This window comes from Camelus ferus, chromosome 1 (genome assembly GCF_009834535.1).
Source record: "Camelus ferus isolate YT-003-E chromosome 1, BCGSAC_Cfer_1.0, whole genome shotgun sequence".
Lineage (NCBI taxonomy): Eukaryota > Metazoa > Chordata > Mammalia > Artiodactyla > Camelidae > Camelus > Camelus ferus.
Window position 1 is genome coordinate 35730273 of NC_045696.1, and position 22199 is coordinate 35752471.

General features: G+C 35.0%; 1 long non-coding RNA gene across 1 annotated transcript; it reads left to right on the forward strand.

The window, feature by feature from the left end:
- The first annotated feature begins 923 nt into the window (after positions 1-923).
- Positions 924-16681, forward strand: LOC116663099. Its single transcript, XR_004319150.1, has 3 exons — positions 924-1126; positions 7065-7147; positions 16536-16681. It is a non-coding gene; the product is annotated as an uncharacterized LOC116663099 (long non-coding RNA).
- The last annotated feature ends 5518 nt before the right edge of the window (positions 16682-22199 follow it).

Below are 22199 nucleotides of genomic sequence, written 5' to 3' on the forward strand. Positions count from 1 at the left end.
GTCTTCTTGTTTAGTAGACCTGAGTGTGGCTTCAGAATCTGAACTGACATCAGGCATCTAATTTTGACACAGGTTTTGTGGAGAATATTTTGAAAAACACTGTTTTTTAACAATTATACCATGTTGTCCTCCATGAGTCGATCACTGTATTCTATTAGGAAGCTAATTTTTAGAACAATGCCCTCTTACACTCCCTAAAGCTCCCATGATGTGGTGTATGCCCATGTTTTTGCCTGGAATAAGGCAGACGGTCTCTGGGAGGGATGCTCAGCTGATTGACAACTGGTAATAGTGGAAGGTCAGCACTAATTACTGTGCCTCATTTGCATGAGGCATTTTGAAAGATGGAAACTAAAGTGTCTGTGGCATTTTCTGCCAACAAATTACCTGGCTGACAGGAGGATGTCACTGCCTATCAGTGCTGATAGTGTGGAACTTGGTACTTGTGCAATTAAGGAAAAGTGAAATACTGCCTCAGTGGGTTACCTTCCTAGAAGTAATTACTACAGGTGTCAACAAGGCTGGAAAAAGAAGGGAGTCTATTTGCTGTTCTCTGAGTAAAGTTTGTGAAGGATGAAAGAGCTGATTCTGATGATCATCAAAATCTCTATCCCACCTCTCAGTTTACTTGTTTGTCCCTGATTGTAAGAGCCTGAGAAAGGCTCAGAAAGCCGGCAGTAATTAAGCAGACCAGAATGAAATCCTTGTTACTTATTCCATGCATTCCTGAGACATTTCTAATGTTCTGAAATACAATGTTCCTGGGTAGATTTCAAGAGCCAAGAGAAAGGATTAAGGACAGCAGGAATTGTTCGAAAAGAGTCGGACAAGAACTTATGGAGAAAACAAAGGCACTGGAGTCCACATTTTCTGGGGCCAGACTATTTGGAGCACCTGGGGTTTGGGCTTATGTATCCATAGAGATTTGTCCACTTCCTTCACAAATTTGAAACTGCTCTAAGTCTTTCCCCTTGGTTCTCAGGCTGACTACATGCCTCCCACCCAGATAAACCAGCGCCTCCTGATTGCCATAAATTTTCCTTGTGGCCACAGCCATCCAGTAGCGGTTTGGAGCCCCCTCTTGGAGATGGAACATGTCTGAACACAGGAACTGAGGGCTAGGCTGGTAAGTTGAGGTCTTTTCATCTGGTTTATGTAGCTCTGAGTTCACCACCATCATCAGCACTGATCGCTTCAGAGTTCTGTCGCTCTGTTCTGTGTTAACCCTCTCAGACCCCTCTGGCCTCTGGGAGACCTGACCCCTACTTTGAGACACACTGAACTGGAAATAATAACTCCCATATGGGAGAAGAATACTTCAGCCCCGAGAGCTTATCAAGCTTTGTTTTTTCTATGACTGCCAAGAAAAGGAGTGTGTGTTGGAAGCAATTCTCTCAGCTTATAGCTATTTTGATAGGGGTTCTATATTTAATAAAGGTTAAATCCATTGAAACTCTGAGTCAAAGGCACTTTTAATGGCCAACAATTTCACCTACTTTAGAAGCCCTCTCTTCCCACTCTCCCCAGGTCTCCTCAAAGCGGGAAACGGGTGACATTGCTTTAATAGGCAAACAGCCCTTCCCCCAAAGAATATATTGAATAAGTATTTCCAAGCTGAACTTGTACATCACTCTCATGTCTCTCTTCTCCACACAAAAGAAAGCTCTTTTGGTAATTGCGAGACTTAATTAGCCTGTGTTCACACAAAGGCTTCTTTTGTTCACCTATCAACAGGCTGCTTTCACTGATGGTTCTCTGACTCTCTGAAGACTATTCTTCTCCGAAGTTTTACACAGACTTCTATTTTCAGCTTCGGAGTCCTATGATATAAGTGTTCCTGCATTCCAGCCTCCCGTGTCTTTTTCTCTGCCTCATCCTGATTACAGATAACTCCTGGGCTGATTGCAATCTGATCACCTTCCCGGTCTGCCAGTTCCCGGTCTTCGGTGGGACAGAAACAGATTTTCAGAACAGCAGTGATGCTGTGGCAATAATGGTCCTCTAGAGAGCTGGTTTCCTACCAGTTCCATTCTCCCATCTTTAAGTCAAAGCTATAGCAATAGCAAGGAATGGGGGGAAGCAGGAACACCTGAAAATTACCAGAAAATTTTCTTTTCTAAATCAAAGGAAACAAAGCACGTCTCGTATCAGTCTATAGATTTTTTTTAATTTAGTCTTTATTAGTTAATTTATAGCAATCACATTCTGGACATCACCTGATATTACTCTCTCTGCTATTACCTCCTTTCTTTCCAGTGTTTAAGTAAATGCCACTGCAACATTTTGTGACACTTTTTATGTTGATATTTAAAAAGCTTTCTTCCTAGAGATTGCTGCTTTACTTCCAGGGTAATAAGCTTAAAATTTACATACTTTCAGAGTCTGACATCTGAAGACTCAAATCTATAGAAATCCTGCCACTAACATAAAAAAAAAAAATTCTTGGAATCCCAGTTGTTAGTGAGGAGTAAGCTCTCACTGCCTGCGATATAATAATCCCTCCAGAAAAGGTTCTTATTATCATGACTATTCCCGTCCTGTAGCAAGTGATGCTTATAATTTATATCCTTAAAGCTGAATATTTACAATATTCAAAAGTATGAGTCCCCATATAAAATAGAAAGTTTTTGAAATCATTAATGGTTTCTGTAAACTTTCTGCTAAATCTATTAAACATAAATATTAGTTTATACTACCAAGACATTTTAATTTGAAGAAGAATGCAAGGCTCAGAGAAATATATTTTAAAATCATAAACATTTGGTTAAATAAATATGAACTCAGTAATCTGGAGTCGTCATCAAACACTACCACAGTTAATCAGGATATTTTTCACCTGCTCCAGAAGAGAACATTGTACTACTCTCCCGAAGTTTGCTAACAGAATACTAGTTTTGACACTTTCATGAGTGTTAGGTTGCATTTGGAGCTGAATAATATTAAACCAAATATTATGTGTGTATGTTTGAATTTGTGTTTTTCTGCTGTAAGTCTCAGACCTTGACATGCTAGTGTATTGTTCTTTCCAAGATGAGCAAATTCGTAAACTTTCCTCCATTAACTGGACAGAGAAACCTCTCTTTGAAGGAGCATCTCAGAAATTAGTGTTTCATGGTTCGCAGTTCATTCTAATTCTCCATTGTTTTTTCCTTAGATTTTCAAGGCTGTCTTGAACTGCTAGCCATTCAGCAGCAGTTTTATCAAATACCAAAAACAAAACGAAACACACTGATTTTAACTCTTCTAACAAAAGAGTTTTTATTATTCTCAGATATTTGTTTAATTTCACTTTACTACCTCAACATTCTTTGTGTACTGCGTGCCCCTACGTTTTTCTCTACCACGACAACAAGAACACACTGTACATCTCTTATTTATCATGGATTTGCCTGTATGACCACTTTTTTGAAAGAAGCATGTTTTTCTTCAGTTCAGAGGGAAGTCATTTCCTTGATTTGCAGATCATTCTGCAGACAGATTTTGTTTGCTGATTACCTTATTTGTACGTACAACTGGCCCCATTTTACAGCCACCATCTATACTTAACTTCTCCTCTTACAGTCTGGTCTATGCTATCAGCTGTGCTCTATAAAGTTACATAGAGTACACACTCTTCCAGTTTATTGCAGAGCATACTTATTAAAATAATATTTCAATAGAACATGCAGAATTAAATATTATTTTTATCATCATGAAAATGATAGTCTCAGGAAGAAATAAATCACCCACAACTAACAGGAAACAAAGCAGTTACAGTGCTCAGTATTTAGTTCGACATTTTTCTATCCAGGTTAAATCTAGTTTTTAAACAGACCCATCCGTGATGATCTGCTCTAAATGTAAACTCCTTAAACTCTCAACTTTGTTGACATCCTCTCCAGTATTTTCAGTAATAGATATTTTTGAATATCAACCCTAAGGGAGAAAAACGTGCCGTGTGGTATGGACGGGGAAGACACATCAGTAGTCCTGATCTCAAAAGACCCTCCATACAACTCAACAGTTAAGGCATAAATCCTCTAGAATATAATAAACAGTGTAAGGAAGCTTATGATACGTGCAAGAGGAGTAATAACAAGGTGAGAACACTGAGCATAGGGTGATCAGGGGAAGATCATGCTATGTTAAGCCATCTAAAAAGCAGACTTTAAACATTTTTGGAAAAATAATGAGGGTGGAAGAAGCAATGGGTTTGATTACACACTATATACACATGAGTGACTTCAGGGCATTTTAAGAGGGAAGATATGAAATCTGCTTTTCTGTTTTTCTGAGTTTGTTAAAGCAGTCATTTGTTTTAAAAAGTAAATGGTTAATAAAATTGTATGAACATTTAATTGTCTTAATTGAATTTGAGCTCTTTTCGGCATGTCCTTTGCCATTGGTGAGATATAGCACTGCAATTAAATTAGAAGTTTATTTTCCTTTTCTGTCTTGGAATTGTTTGCAAACAGTTTTTTGTTGTTGTTGTTGTTGTTTTTTAAGTCTGAGAGTTTTTTCACTCCACTGTAAGTCTAAACAAAATGCAAAAGAACCTTTTTTTCAGTTGTCATTGTTTGCTGTTATAGACTGAGTTGATTTGACATGGTGAAAATACAGTCTTATTACATTACAATTCACTTTAAATAAGACAAACATACCTGCATTTTAACTTTACTAGGTAATTTAGAGAAAATATTGGGCTTTAATGCTATTTGGAAAACTAAAATACTCAGTAAGAACAGAATATACTTTGACTATGTTTGATTGGAGTTACAACAAAATGAAAACCTGATCTTGAGAGTAAAACTGTTATGAGGGGACACTTTTGTCAGGCTGACACTGTCATCTGTCCTTCATTTTGTTTCATGAAAATCAGCAAGGTTATTCTTTAAACCTGCCAATGTTGAAAGGCAAATAGTTAAATTTGAAAAATGGTTATTTTACCATGGATTTTGAGATCCTTGGTTTTCTGCCCCCTTCTCTCTCTTGTTCATATTCCATGAAAAAGCATTCCAACGACTGGTAACAGTAAACAGATTCTAATTTAGTTCTAGTTCTTCAAACTCATGTGTATCACACTTTTTTTCTCTGTACCATTTACCTCTCCTAGCTACTTTGGGGGATCACGACCTTTATATTCTCCATTTTTGCCCATATCGAAACCTGTTCTCGGAATAAATCTGAAAATTTTGTAATGATTTATAGCACTCCTTCCACTAGAGGGTAATTATCCTAAATTAATAACTTTCAAGTACAGGGGATCAAAGTCAGTTTTTGATTGTAGGACGTTCCCACCATCCATAAAACCGCTCCATACGTACAGTTACTTACCTTTAAGTAAGGCCAAGCCAGCAAGAGACTCAGAACAAATTTAGACTTTAATTGAATAAAATGTAACCATTACATTACACAGCTCCTGGTTAAGCACTAGTAGAGCACTAAGGCAATGTGAAGACACAAAAATTCATTCTAAGCCTAAATATGAGTGTACTTATTAAAGTAACAACAAAATATTAAGTATCCATGAGAAATAAAATATTTTATTGAAAGTTTCTACAGAATAATTTTAAGATGCAATCCTAAATAATAACTAGTATCAATGAAGACATGTTTCCTTAGACATAAAAATATATTTCAACAGTGCCATAAATTCCTAAACATCATTAATTTTCTTGGGAAACACAAAAAGCTCACAAAAACCAAGATACTATTCTGTGGCTGTGTATTTGGTCAAGGCAGGGAAAAAAGTACTAAAATAATGCAGAATTGGCAATTGTAGCAGTAAAGTATCCAGTGGGATAGGTTGGTGACTACTGATAACAGCATAATATTCTATGTACATATTTAAAATTTATTAAATACTTTTATACTTGTCATTTCTTGCAAAAATCTTCATTTGACTTAAATAGAGAAAATGTTATCCTTCCCATTTTACTATAAATTTAGAGCCATTTAGGGCATTAAGAAGAGAGAAGCAATATCAAGTTGAATGAGATTTAATCTTCATCACACAAACTTATCATAATTTTTCAACTTGGAAAAAAATTTAAAATGGCCTCAATCCCAGACCTTGCCTGATATCTGCACTGTGCTATGCATAATTGGCTACTGATTCTCACAATAGTCTTTCTATGAAACTTGTGTGGTCCTTCCGAGGAAGTCAAAGAGTGAGATAATGACAATAGCACTTACTATAAAAATCCCATTTTTGATCCCTGTGTTTGCTGCCTCCAATTTGTGGTTTGTTTCCCTTTATTAAGAAAAGCGGTCTGATGTAAAATCACACACTAGACGGTACAGTGTTGGCTCCCCTCTCCTCCAATTTTCCACGGAAACACTGGCCACCACACACATTGCTGTCAAATTGTTCTGCTTCTCGTCAGCTGGACACTGACAGGAGAATAGGAGACTGGTCATGCACCAATTAGAAGGACAGACTTTTTTTTAAGTCCATTCTGAAAACCCTAGGTACCAAATATTAGCTTATGTAAAAGTTATTTAAGGAGAAAGGACAGGGATAGGAGAGTTACAAGATAGAATTTTTAATGTCTTTGTATTAGGACATGGAGAGCAATTTGTTTTCAGGATGTCACCAAAGGTTCAAGTGAAACTCTTCCCTAAAGCAGGAAAGGGCTGAACTATGGGTCCATTTAGAATTGATGGCTTTAGAAAAAAAAAATCCGTATCTATAAAATTCCTCATGTAGATTTGACTAGATAGCTCTTTTTCTGAAATAATTATGGGCTAATAAAGGTACTAAATTTATAGAAAAGGCATTAATCTGGTTTGACATAAATAATAAACAGTGTAAACCAGTAGTACATTGAAAGTTCCCATAGCAAATTGATCTTTTAATATTGTTAGTTATGTATGAAAAGTGCAGTAAGTAGAAATTTTTCTCTGTTTGAATAAATGTTTTGTGCTGAATATTCTTAACATAAACCTAAGACATTATGCAAAAAGCTTATTTTAAAATATCTTATTTAGGATTATAGAGTATTATGAAAGTGAAAATGGATTAAAAGACTATACAGATGACTAATAGAGCACATACATTTATTGATTTTGTGTTTATATCACAGGTATATTGGAACATATATACAAGACTACAGGGAGATTATTTGTAAACACCTTTAAAAGCAGCCATCTCTTGAGGAGCAAATTGGTAACTTTCAGTTTATCTTTCTTTTATGTAACTCTACTGGGAATTATTTATTTATCAATCATTACAATATGATTTTTAAAATCTTTTATTTTTGAAATCTTAGAAAATGGTTGAAACACTGAATAAGCTGAGCTGATTACTGAAGAATTTATAAATTACATAATATCTACAGTGAGAAGAAAAGAGGCTTATGAGTTCATATTTCAGTGCTGGTTTAAAAGTATTTAAAATTAAATATGATCATGACAGAAAAAAAGAAAAGCACTCCTTCCCTGCCAAATAATATCTGAGGAGTGCTGGGAGGATTTGGAGTGTCATGGAATTTCTAATATTTAGAAGGATATTTGGTAGCTAAGATGCTAACGTCAAAATGAACTTAAGCAAAAAACCTAAATTTTCAAAGATATTTGTTACAATGGGCCATTCATAACACATTTGACGACAGCTTTTAGAAATAATTTAACTGATTACTTTTACTGAAAATATAAATGGGTCTTCATACAGTTGTTCCTTGTATTAATCTTAGATAAAAACTGAGGATGTAGAATAATTTAGTGAAGTAGGTATACACATTCTTTGTTACTCAGCTTGGCACTCAAAAGAATTCTGAACTGATGAGTAATTACATGCTATGTGCTTTAAACTATCTGACAAAGAATCAAAAATCATAATACATTAAGTAAACTATGAAAATTATCCTTTCTATTTTTGATAGTATATTAAATGAGATGAAAGAAATACTGCAATAATTAATAGTGAAGTAGCTGAGACCCAGCCTACTGACTTATCACATGAGAAAGTAAAACCCAGGGTGCATTAGGATAGAAGTAACTATAGAGATTTTTTTTTTTAAAGAGCTGTAATTGAAAGATAATTTGACATACACACAAAATAAGACAAAGTCCAGTCTGAATTCATGTAGACACTGATGCATTTAAAAATCAAATTAAATGTGTAGTTCTGAAATTTATGGGATATAGCATTGTGCACGATTTTATGTTTTCCTAATTTTCAGTGTATAAAAATAATCACATTTAAAACAATAGAAAAGTAGAGAAATATGGGGGGAAAATCTCATGATCACACCACACAAACTCTATTAATATTTTAATGTTTGTAGTCAAAACAAATGTAAATTTATGTTAAATGCAAATTTTAATATAGATGTAAAGTTATATTCAGAGTTTAATAAACGTCTCCTTACTGTTGATATGCAGGTTCTAGTGACACACTCACAACTGAAAAGTTATAAAAGTAAATAAATCTTTTACTAGCTTAAGCAAGAAAGGAAAACAATTGGAAAGCATAACTTGACTGGAGTTGCAGGCAACTGGTTCTAGGGGCTCATCAAGTCTCCGTCTCCTTCTCTCTGCCATTCGGCCGCACTTCTCTACGCGTGCCAGTTCCATTCAGCTGTCAGTAAAGTGCCACGATGGCTGCGGACATGCTGAGCATTACATCTCCCCGAATAAGCCACCCTGATGGAGAGAGGACTTCTCTATCCAAAGCCCATACGTCAGATCAGGAAAGAACTTCCTGCCCCAGTAAGACATGCCTCCCTGTATTGTTTGCCTGTGTCTCTAATCTTGGGGGCAGCGGTTTGTGCTGTGTCCTCCCCTCTCTTATGGATCCAGGAAGAGCTGGTTTTTCAGTCTGTTTAGCTTTTTACTACTTGTTTGGATGGAGTAGTGACTTCCAAACTCCTTACATTCAACCAGAAACCAGAAGTCTGTGAGAAGATCTTTAAACTAAATATTAGTTTACAAATAGCTCCAGGGTCATTCAGGTTATTTCTTTACGAGTGAACTTTGGTCGTTTATCTTTTAAGGACTCTGTCCATTTCATGTAAATGGATTTAAAAGCATAAAGTTGTTTATAATATTCTCTTATCTTAGTTCTAACTTGCCTAGGCTTCAATGGCCTCTCTTTCATTACAGGTGTTAGTAATTTGCTTCTCTCTTTTTTTCTTGCATAGTCAGGCTAGAGATTTATCAATTTTATCAATCTTTTCAAGGAACCATCTTTTAATTTTATTGCTATTTTAAATTTATTTTGCTTGTATGATAATTGTCTCATTTCTTCAGCTTACTTTGAGTTAATTTACTCTTTTTATATCTTTTTCTTAAAAGGGGATTTTATATCATTGACTTGAGATAATTCTGCTTTTCTATTATTAGTGTTATTGCTATAAATTTGCTTTTAAGTATTTCATATATATATATATATATATATATATATATATACACACAATATCTATGTATATGTTTTATTTTCATTCAGTACAAAATATTTTCAAATTTTACTTCTTTATTAACCCATGGGATATATAAGTGTGCTGTTTTATTTACAAATATTGGAGAATATTTCAGATATCTTGGTTCTTGATTTCTACTTTAATTACACTTCAGTTGGTGAAGTTACTTTGTTAGATTTAAATTGTTTTAATTTGTTGAGACTTAGTATTTTTCAGTCCAGAATATGTCTCACCATTGTGAAGTTTCCACAATCAGAATACCCACTATGTTTAGGTAACTATGGAATATTCACTGCTAAATCATATTCTGGGCCAAAGCTTCTTGGCTGTTAGTTTTAGGGTTGGGTCAGTCATGCTCAGAGTTGAGCTGGGTTTGAGGTTTTGTTGTTGTTGTTGTTGTTGTTATGGTTACCTTCAGTTCATAATTGGCTTCAAAATTCTCTAGAATTTCTTATTCTTGCATGCTTGGCCATAAAGTTTCTCTCAAAGTCGACTTCACTCCCAGCTTTAGGTCTTCCTTGTGTGTGTGTGCCTTATTGAAGGTCTGCCTATTTCTTGTCTTTCCCTAAGTGACTGACTGCTGGGGCTTGATACTTAATGCTTGCTACCCTCTGGTGAGAGTCAGGGGGTTTTCTGTTGTCCTCCTCCAGCCTCAATATTAGGCAAGCCTTGTGTCCCTGGGTCTCAGAGGTTTAAACTATTCTCACTGAACGGTTGAGGATAATTCATCAATGAGTTTATTGCTCCCCAAATATTTGGAAGTCTATATAAAGTAGCTGCCTAAAATTTCATTGATCAGTTGAATTCAGAAAAGTAATGACTTTATAAATTATAATGACTTTTCCTTTTGTTAAAATGGGAGTTACATTATTTCCAGGTTTTTACATATTAAGCTAAAGCCAGGAGTCTATCCCTGCCTTTTAAATTAAAAATCATACTTCTATATATATTCCTCTGAGTGGAATATATATTCCACTTGAGCACATATCATCAATTATTATGTAAAACATAACTGCAATTATTTTTAAGTTAAGGAATCATTGTATTTTTTAAAATTTAATCCCTGTTAATAGTACAAAACTTAGATACCATTTTTTTCTTATTTTCATTTCTGATAGTATGTATACATTTTGTTATTAATTTCTAATTTTATTACATTATAATCAGAGGCTGTGATACGTAAAAATATCTGCTATTTGACTCAGAATATTACCAATTTTTTAATGCTCTTTTACTAATTAATGAAAATTTGGATGCTCAAAGAAATTGATTTTCAAATGGCATTGAGAAGTTAACTGAAATTCAATATTCAATATTCAGAAATAGCGCTAAAATTAATTATTACTATTATATTCAAGTCTAGCTGCAAGTCACAGTAAGCATTGAGGTTTGTGGACAAAAAAATTATTTTATTCTAGAATACAGAATGATCATGTACTAATGTGACCTATATTCACAAATCTGTAATATAAATTGCACATACTGTTGGTTATGATTGAAGCCACTGTTATCTAAACCCTTAAGATGCTTATCCAGGTGAAGCAGTCTATAATTGGACATTTTGAGATCTTGATTTTATTGCCATACCTTAAGTTTATTTACTTTAAAATTTGCCGCATTTAATGTAATCCCTTTTTTCATCCTGTCAAGGCCTTTTGGGATACTAATTCTGTCATCCAGAACACTATCTATTCCTTCCAGATTCATGTCATCTTCTATTTGGATAATCACATTTTCATACAAGTCATTGATAAATGGTGATAAGTGTTACAGGATAGGACTGAGAAGAAAATCTTATGTTCTGCTACTGGAAATGTCTCTTTAAGTTTATACTTTTCTATAAATAAACATGTTTGGATATGTCCATTTAATTTATTACAAATCCACCTAACTACTGCTTTGACTTAAAACTGTAAAATACGACATACATGCTGCCATATTTTCAACACATATTACAGAATGATCTGGTTTTAAAAATTTTTGAAGTTGAATCCATTTGATAATTTATTCTGAAATTATACTTGTGATTTTTGTATTTGAAGAAAATTACTGTGGTAAATTGATTGCAAAAATGGCTGAATGCAAGGGGGGAGGGCATAGCTCAGTGGTAGAGTGTGTGCTCAGCATGCACGAAGTCCTGGGTTCAATCCCCAGTTCCTCTGTTAAAAAAATAAATAAATAAACCTAGTTACCTGCCCCCACTAAAAAAAAAAAAAGATAAACAAAAATGACTGAGTGCATGATTCCTCTAAGAGTACCTTTTGTGCTGTAATTTTATAGCTTCTACAATCAAGAGGTGGACTCTGTTTCCTTCATTTCTGAATCTGGGGTGATTCTGACATGCTTTGGCCAACAGAATATGGTGGAAGTATCAATATGATGTATCAATTCTTAAAGCTCAGGGAGACTTAAGCACTTCCACTGTTTCTTGGAATTCTGCTCCATGATGAGAACAAGCTCAGAATAGCCAACTGGAAAATGAGAGAGAGCAGAGATGCTAAGCAGATACTATCTAGACCAACTAGCTGAACACAGACAGGTGAGTGATTCCAAAGAAGATCATCTGCGTCTGACCAACATTATTGAACTACCCATAGACTCATGAATAATAATAAATGTTACCCAAAGTGACTTACAGATTCCATGCAATCCCTAGCAAAATTTCAATGGTGTTTTTCATAGAAATAGAAAAAAACAATCTTAAAATTTATATGGAACCACAAAAGTCTCTAAATAAGCAAAGTAATATTGAACAAAAAGAACAAAGCTGGAGGCATCATATCTGATTATAAGACATACACAAACCTATAGTAATCAAAACAGCACAGTACTAGCAAAAAAGCAGACATATAAACCAATGGAATGAAGAATAAAGAGCCCAGAAATAAATCCATGCAATTATAGTCAATTGATCTTCAACAATGGTGCCAAGAAAATGTAATGTAGAAAAGATAATGTCTTTGATAAATGGTAGTAGGAAAACTGGATATCCATATGCAAAGGAATGAAACTGAATCATTCTCTTATACCATATATAAAAATCAATTAGAAATGTATTAAAGGCTTGAGCGTAAGATCTTAAACTGTAAAACTATGAGAAGAAAATATAGGGAATAAACTTCTTATTTATTAAAGTGTAGTTAATTTACAATATTATATTAGTTCCAGGTGTATAGCATAGTGATTCAATATTTTTATAGATTTTACTCCACTTAAAGTTATCACAAAATAGTGGCTATATTTCCTTGAACAATGTATCTTTGTTGTGCTGAACAATATATCTTTGTTGCTTATTTATATTATACATAGTAGTTAGCATCTTTCAATCCCAAACCTCTATCTCGCTCCTCCTCCCTTTCTTCTCCCCGCTGGTAACCACTAGTTTATTCTCTGAGTCTGTATTTGCTTTGTTATATACATTTGTTTGTTTTATTTTTTAGATTCCACATAAAAGTGATAACATACAGTATTTATCTTTTTCTGTCTGACTTAATTTACTAAGCGTAATACTCTTTATGTCCATCCACATTGTTGCAAATGGCAGAATGTCATTCTTTTCTATGGCTGAGTAATATTCCATATATATATATGTATATATACATATATATATATATATATATACATATATATATATATACACATATATATATAGTCATATGGTAGTCCTATTTTTAGTTTTTTGAGGAAATTCCAAACTGTTTTGCATAGTGACTTCACCAATTTACAATTACACCAACAGTGTACTAGGGTCCCCTTTTCTTCACATCCTCATCATCATTTGTTATTTGTAGACTTGTTGATGATAGCTATTTTGATAGGTGTGAGGTAATATTTCATTGCGGTTTTGATTTGTATTACTCTGATAATTAGTGATGTTGGGCATTTGTTCATGTGCCTGTGGGCTATCAGTGTATCTTCTTTGGAAAAATGTCTACTCAAATCTGCCCAGTTTTAATTGGGTTCTTTAGTGTTTTGTTGGTTGCTATTTTTTTCTGGTATTGATTTGTATGTGCTGTTTACAAATTTTGGATACTAACCTTGTACCAGTCACATCACTTGCAAATATTTCCTCCCGCTCAGTAGGTTGTCTTTTTGTTTTGTTGATGCATGGTTTCTTTTGCTGTGCAAAAGCTTTTAAGTATTATTAGATCCCATTTGTTTATTTTTGCTTTTATTTCTTTTGCCTTAAGAGACAGATCCAAAAAAATATTAGTATAGTTTATGTCCAAGAGTGTTCTGCCTATGTTCTATTCTAGGAGTTTCATGGTTTCAGGTCTTAAATTTAGGTCTTTAATCCATTTTGAGTTTACTTTTGTATATGGTGTGAGGAAGTGTTTTAATCTCATTCTTTTACAGGTAGCTGTCCAGTATTTTCAGCACCACTTATTGAAGAGACTGTCTTTTCTCCATTGTATATTCTTGTTTCCACTGTTGTAGATTTATTTACCATAATTGCTTGGGTTTATTTCTGGGCTTTCTATTCTGTCCCATTGATCTATGTGTCTGATTAGTGCCAGTACCATACTATTTTGATCACTGTAGCTTTGTAGGATAAAGTCAGGATGTGTGATACTTCCAGTTTCATTCTTTTTTCCTCAAGATTGCTACAGTTTGGGGTCTTTTATAGTTCTACATAAAATTTTAGGATTATTTGTTCTAGTTCTGTGAATAATGTCACAGATGGATTGCATTAAGTCTGTAGATTGCTTTGGGTAGTATGGACATTTTAACAATATTAATTTTTCCAATCCAAGAACATGGGTTATCTTTCCATTTCTTTGCATCATTCTCAAATTCCTTCATCAATATTTTATGGTTTTCAAAGTATAAGTCTTTCACTTCCTAGTTAGGTTTATTCCTAGAAATTTTATTGTTTTTTATATGATTGCAAAGGGGATTGTTTTCTTAATTTTTCTTTCTGATAGTTCTTATTAAAGTATAGTTTGTTAGGTCCCAACATGATCACTTCTCTTCCCTTCCTTCCTGATTCCAAGTGTATCTTTCTTTCAGCCTTACTGTTACAGGAGTCTTTTTGCTAGTCTCCAGTTAGTTTTCAATGAGAGTTGTTCCACATGTAGATATATTTTAATCTGTTCATGAAAAGAGGTGAGTTCTGGGTCCTCCTACTCCACCATCTTGATTCAAGTCCCCAGGAAAAAGCTTCTTGATGTTGGTCTGGGCAATGAATTTTGCTATCTCAAAATCACAGGCAACAAAAGTGAAAACAGACAAGTGGGATTGCATCAAAGTAAAACTTCTGCACCACAAAGGAAATAATCAACAGAGTGAAGAAACAGCCTACAAAATGAGGAAAACATTTGTAACCCACGCATCTGATAAGAGGTTAATATCAAAAATATATAAGAAACACAACTTTATGGCAACAAAGCCCATTTAAAAATGAGCAAAGGACTTTAACAGACATTTCTCAAAAGGAGACATACAAATGGCCACCAGGTATATGAAAAAGAGCTCAACATGGCTAATAATTAGGCAAATGCAAATCAAAACCACAATAAGATACCATCTGACACCTGTTAGAATGTCTATTGTCAAAAAGATTAAAGGTAAGTGTTGGTAAGGATGTAGAAAAAGAGAACCTTTGTGTGTACACTGTTGGTGGAAATATAAATTGGTATAGCCATTGTAGAAAACAATATAAGATTCACAAAAACTTAAAAAACAAAAATATTATATGATTCAGAAATTCCACTTCTAGTTATATATTCAAAGGAAATGAAATCAATATCTTGAAGGATATCTGGGCTTCCATGTTCATTGTATCATTATTTACAATAAGTAAGTGTCCATCAATGAATGGATAAAGAAAATGTGATGTATACATACAATGAAATATTGTTCACCCTTTAAAAATAAGGAAATTCTGTCATTTGTGACAAAATGGATGAAACTAGAGGACAGTATGCTAGATATAACAAGTCAGACACACAAAGACAGATACTGCATGATCTTATTTATATACAAATCTAAAAGAGTCAAACTCACAGAAGCACAGAGTAGAATTGTGGTTGCCAGTGGCTGGGGAGTGAGGGGTGTGGAGAGATGTTGATCAAAGGACACAAAATTTTTGTTATTCAGAATGAATACATTCTGGAGATCTAATATACAGCATGGAGATGGTAGTTAATATTGCTATATTGTATATCTGAAATTTGCCAAAAGAGTAGATCTTAGATGTTCTCACCACACCCACACACAATTACTGTATGAGCTGATGGATATGTTAATTAGATCAATGTGGTTATCATTTCTCAATGTCTACATACTTCAAAACATCATTTTGTATAATATAAATATATATAATTTTTGTTTGTTAAATATACCTCTATAAAGCTGAAAATGTATAATAAAATGCTTGTTGTATGAAGCCACTAAGTTGTAGTGGTTTTTTTTAATCACCAATAGCTAACTGATACATTATCCATTTTACCTTTTATAAAAATTGGAGTAATGATTTCCTGTGAATGTTTGTCAATATATCTCCCATTCTTAGGATTATTCAGAAACCATCTATAAGTTTATATTTGGTCTTGTTAATATATGTATTACCCTAAGCTTGGAGTGACAAATAACTTTAACTTTGTAGTTCTGATTTATCAGTAGTGAAGCTGTATCAAGAAAGATTATGTGAGTGGTTTAATTGCTTATAAATGTCTGTGGACATAGGATAAGGTAGTAACAGCATAAACGCAGTATGACCCTGAAACAACATGGCTTTGATCAGCAAGGGTCCACTTATACACAAAATTTTTCAATAATAAATACTACAGTACTATACAGTCTGGGGTTGGTTGAATCTGTGGATGTGAACCACTTATATGGAGGGTGAATTATAAGTAATACAAGAATTTTCAAATTTGAGGAGGGTTGGCACCACTAACCCATTATTGTTCAAGGGTCAACTGTGTTTGTTATTCTTGCTTTAGAGAGTCTAAAGTATTCTTGGACCATGAATTTCCACAACTATAATCACTTCCAAACTAGATTTCAAAGGTAAAGACATTGACTATGTTGCCTCTTGGCGATTACTGTTAGAATAAATTTATATTACTTGAGAAAGAAAATTGTTTATCATCTGTTCATTAATATGTATTAATTTTTTTGGTTGTCTAGTTGTTATCTTAAAGAAAATATAAACCTTGGCTCAAAGATGATTGGATAGATAGGAAGATCAGATACCATGGGAAACAAGGGGACAGAACGAAGTTTCACAAGGAACACACCTTCAGGAATCATCCACTCTTCATCCCCTAGAAAATGCAGCAAGATAGTGGGCTGTTTCAGTTGGGTAAGTCTTCATAGATGACAGTGAGCCATGTTAATAGAGGAGGTTTTGTCTGTTTGTTTGTTTTGAGGGTTTTGTTTTGTTTTTTGTCTCTATAGCTAGTGGCATGGGGCTAGAATTCGTACTTTGAGCACTTTCTTTCCAGGGGGCAAACCATTAAGATAGATGTGGTTGTTTTTTTTGAAACAATGGCTAACAATAGAAGTATGGGTGTTTTCCAAAATAATGCTTAAAATTCAGAATGTTTTAGATGATTGAATTTTTGTTTGTGTGTTTGGGCATAGAGCTATCACTTCTACTTCTGCTATATATAATTAACTTATTAAGTTTAAAGAACTATAGGATATTTTCTCTGAACATTTTAGCACTATTTATACAACTAGTAAATTAAAAAAATCCCAAAGGAAATAAATCAAATCTCTTGAACATCTAAAACTGACCACAGACGTGAAATCTCCTAAATATTTTTATAAAACAATGGCTTCATGTCACCTTCCCTACAGAATTTCAAATGCTATTAAAAAATAAAGCATTCGTAATTATCAGATGATTCAACACTTCTTGTTATATCTCCATAACTCATAAAGTAGTACCCAGAAACTCTAGAGGCTAAACCCAGTAATTTGTTCCACGTGTGCTCCAGGTCATTCTAACAATGCTCACATTTGAAAAACACTGATCTGTGGCATATTCCTTTACCAGTATTACATCTATTTTCTACTCTTTTTGTTCACACTCAAGTTCTACCATACTGAGGGGAAAAATTGAACAGAAAGTACAGAAAGTTCCTGTATACATCCTTAACCCTAAATGATTAGTCTTTTGAAGTTGCCAAGTTAATTGGTAAAGCACCTTTTTGATCTGAAAGAAATGCATAATGTCACCTGTATTATCACAAAAATTAGAGATTTCTAATGTATTTTTCCTTTGTTATCTCACCTTGTTGATTTTATCAAGGCTGTAGGTGGAGTTCAACAGACAATTTCTCCTATTTCTGTCATCTAGAAGAGGAAATTGTTCGAATATATGTTTGTTCAACATTTTCCCACAATTCTCTTGTTTCTATGTATTTGCATGTACAACTATATTGTCTGTTCAAAAGAAAGTTTTCTTAGGACACATTTTTTCACATATAACACTTAGTACCTGCATTGCTTAAGGTAAAAAAGGCAGCACTATTGACCAAATTTAATTGAAACATAATGTTTGTTAGGTTGTACTTCTATTTTCTTCATTGTGGCTATTTTTTAAAATGTTTAATATGAGTTAACTACATGCCAGTTTACGATGTGATGGGAACTGAGGAAAACTGATGTCTCAAAAATTATCTTGTGATCAAATGCATCCTTGTGCACCAAATAGAATCCAAGTAAGTAATTCAAAGTTGTTGTTAAACAGCAAATCTGAGTTGTATAGTAAATGCAGATGGAACTTACATAAGTAAACATAACTGGAGTTCAAGAAATGTGTATTACATTTAAAGGAGTTTTCTCATTTCAGATTAAGACTTAAAATGTTCTCTTCATGTTCATGTAAGTTTGATTTTAAGCACTTTCAAATTTCATACGTTGTGCAAATCAGCTTATTATATGGATACCCAGAATCCTACATGTCTATACCCTGAAAATATGTTCTGTCTCTGGGCCAATAAAAATAAAAGAATTCAGCTGAAACAGAAATTCCAAATCATTTCTAAATTCATATACCTCCAGAAAGAGGTTTGAATTTAGTTAGAATAATATATGTGTGCAAAATAAAGGTTTAAATTTATAGCTTTTTAATTATACATTCCTATTTCTCCTAATGCTGTCTTATTTTACATCTCTGTTCTTTTCATCATGTGATGTATAAGGTTATTTTAAACTTTTTGGTGGTTTTGATGAACCAGATTCTGCCATCAATTTTCCACTGAGACTAATCTCCGTCTCTACCTTTCTGGGGTCTTCTATAACAAGAGGCTAGAAGCTGGGAAATTTATTTCCTAGACTCCCTTGTCAGCTGCTTTCCATTTAAGTTCTGTCAAGGGGATGAACTGGCTAGAGATGAGAAGGCAAGATGAAGACGGAAGGTAGTTTGTTCCTGGTTCTCGCAGCAGCTGCAAGGAAACTACCACAGGGTGCTCAAGACTCCAGGCTCCTTGGTGGTCTCAAAGGTGAGAGCCAGTCGGAGGCTGGCCTCCTGATGCAAGGTTGTCGAGGTGCCTTCAGCAGTGTAAGTAAGTGACAGCCATCCAGCAGCAGCAGCAGCAGCAGCTGGTTTAAACTCCTGCGTGTTGACAGCTATGGATCTCTGGAAGTTCTGAAGTTGTATTTTTTTTTAGTTAAAACTCTTTTCCCACAAGTGCTTCTCCAGCCCTTTCAATACCTTTAAAACCAGCTCTTTTTATGAGCTCTTTCTCTGCTTGAAATGTCTAGAACAGTTTCTCTTGTCTGGACTGAAAAATGACCCATTCATGAGAAAAACTTGGGTTATTCATTGGGACAATTAGAAAAGACTGATGTGTGTATGTAAACCTCACACTGCGTCCAATATGATCAGCACAGAGAATAGCCTTTTCAGCATTAGTGTTGAGGACATAATTCGGGGAAAGTCTCAGTAGTGGAGAGAGTCAGCTAAGATTTTGCCAGAACCTCATCTATTCTTCATAGATACCTGGAGAGACTGCTGTATTGGGAATGGATAAGAGAGAGCCTTTTACTGCGAGATAGCTATCTTCCAGTGCGTGCGTGTGTGCGTGTGTGCGTGGTGCGTGCGTGTTTTATATCTGCTCAAAAGAGTCACTTCTTACCCGGTTATCCTTTTATAACGTTAAATGTGCATAAACGCTTAAGCTGTAGAACTGAAGCCAGAGTTTTTTGGTTTAAGCCTGGGCTTCTTTTCTGATCAGCTAGAGTCATGTCAGAGTTTCCCATTTTTGTCTGGCAAATGAATACCATAATCCATGCCTACTTTGCAGAGCCTTTTATAGGATCAAAAGGGATAATGTACATGAAGGTGCTTTTTAAGAAGTTAAATTCTACATTCACGTCAGGTGTTATGAGAGAAGATTAGTTAACAGCTGGACATGAAAGGACGGTGACTTCAGAAATTACACCAAGAAAAGTAATTCCTGAATCAAACAGTGACTCTGTTCACAGCCTCCATGAACACTTTGACGATTTTTCTCTTTATGTGGAGCTATGAAGTCAGAAATGGCTCAAGAACAAGGTGAGAGATCCATGAACCATAAAGGAGGAAAGAGCAGAAAACAGTCAAGAGACACGAGCCCACGGTTGCTACACATTCACGTCAGTGTTGTCCTGCCCGTTCTCGGTCGCACCATCCTAGAGACACCGCCTCTTACTCTCCTGCCTGTGCGTTGAGCGCTGTAAATGCTGATGGGTTTGTGCCACAGAACCAGAATTATAAAAATATGTTTTTTAGAAACTATTGCACACTAGAATCAACCAGAGAGCTTATTCAAACACAGATTCAAGTGCACCACCCTCAAATTTATATTCACAACATCAGGATGTCACCCAATATTCTGAATTTTTCCAGTGTCCCAGAAGGCTCTCAGGTATGGGTCTGCACTAAGGCAATATTTCACAGAATAGCTTCTGGATCAATTTAATTGAAATTACCTTTTTGACATCTTAAAATTTCTAATTTCTGAGCCCAAGCCCAGATTGTAGAATCAGTGTCTTTAAATGGTGGAACCTGAGCTCTGCAGTTCAATAAGTTACCCAAGTACTTTTATTCATACTCAATTTTGGCTCCCAGGACTAGCAGGCAAGGTTGGTTCAAGGGTGAGTTCTACACCTGCTATCTCACCCCGACACACTCTCAGCCACTCTGCAAAGCTGTGGCTTTCAGTATGAGCACTGGGGTGGTAATAAAACTTCCCCTGCAGCCTTAAAGTAAAAAAAAAAAAATCGTACTTCATTGCATTCCTAAATCAAGTTGTAACTGTTTTAAACGAAAATAAAGACAATGACGTTTAAAAAGCAAATAACTGGTAAAGTTCACTAACAAGTGAACTCAGGACTTTGATTTTTCCAAAGTTTTATACTAAGTTCCATCCCGTGCCTTCTTGGCTTCCTCTCTGTAGCCACCTCTAAAGTTGGTGTTATTCTTCTATACTGCATGGCGACAATTCTCAGTAGTCATTTCACTTGGCAGCATTGTCACTCTTGGCTTTTGGGCTTGCACGGTTTCTGCAATTTGGAGTGCTCTCATTGATGCATTTATCTGGTTAACCTACTCATTCTTCTAAGTTCCTCTTAAACATCACCAACTCTGGGAAATGTTTTCGGTCTCTCAAGCCCAGGTTATTCCCTGCCCTCTATGCTAGCATCCAGGTCCCTTCCTATTGTATACACCACACACTAGGCTAAGTCTCCACTTATTTGCCTTCATCTCCCACTAGATCAGAGCTGTCAGTTTTTTTTTGACTCTGTAAGTACCAGATAGTAATTATTTTAGGCTTTGGGGGTCATGAAGTCTCTGTCACAATTACTCATCTCTGTCATTGGAACAAGAAAACAGCAATGGAGAATAGGAATGACTGTGTTCCTGTAAAATTTTATTTACCACAACGGTCAGTGGGGAGATTTGGCCATGGATCTTGGTTTGCTGACCTGTTAGCAAACCATGTCCATTCTTGTTTGCCACTATAGCCTCAAATAATAGAACAGTTTCTGGCCATACATATTGGTTGAATTTAATCTGTGTTCTGTATACAATGTGGTCCAACTACTAATAAACAAACAAACAATTAGTGGCCTAAATAAGATAGATGCTTATTTCTCTGTCACATAAGAGAATTCTGGAGGTAGGCTCTTCCAAGTTGGTAGGGCAGTGTCACTGTTCTGTGTTTTAAATTCTCATCTATATACTTTACCAGCCTCAATATGTGGCTTCTATTCTTGAAGGGACTTCATTTATGCATGACTGAAAAAGGGAGGAAGTTCATTTAAGGAGACCTCCTGGAAGTCTGATGTATGTTCACTTACATGAAACTGTCCAGAACTTAGTCACAGTTAGCTACAGGAGAGGATGGGAAAGGTAGCTGTTGAGCAAGGAGGACTATAATCAGCTAAACACTGGAGTCCAATTACAAAGGGAAAAAGGAAAAATGGATGTTGGAGTTTAACACGCACATTAATGCCTACTTGGGGAGGTTGCTTAGTATTTTGTTCCAATGATGTATCTATATGTCAGAAAATGAAGCCCAATTCCATCTACTTGGAATGGCTGAAAAGTGTCCGTGAGAAGGAACAATTGCCCTCCATAAAGTTCCTTCCCACCTTATGATTATATTAGTTCATAAACATAGGAAAATGACTCAAGCGGTTAGAAAACTTTCATTTTTGAGTGACGCCAGAAGTTCACAAGTAAGTGACCTCCCCAAAATTTCATTTCATGATTAATGTGCTTGCATTTACTATAATGTCTCATTCCACACTTCAGAAAGACAAGTAATGTTCATGTCAGGCCAGCTCCACCCAGAA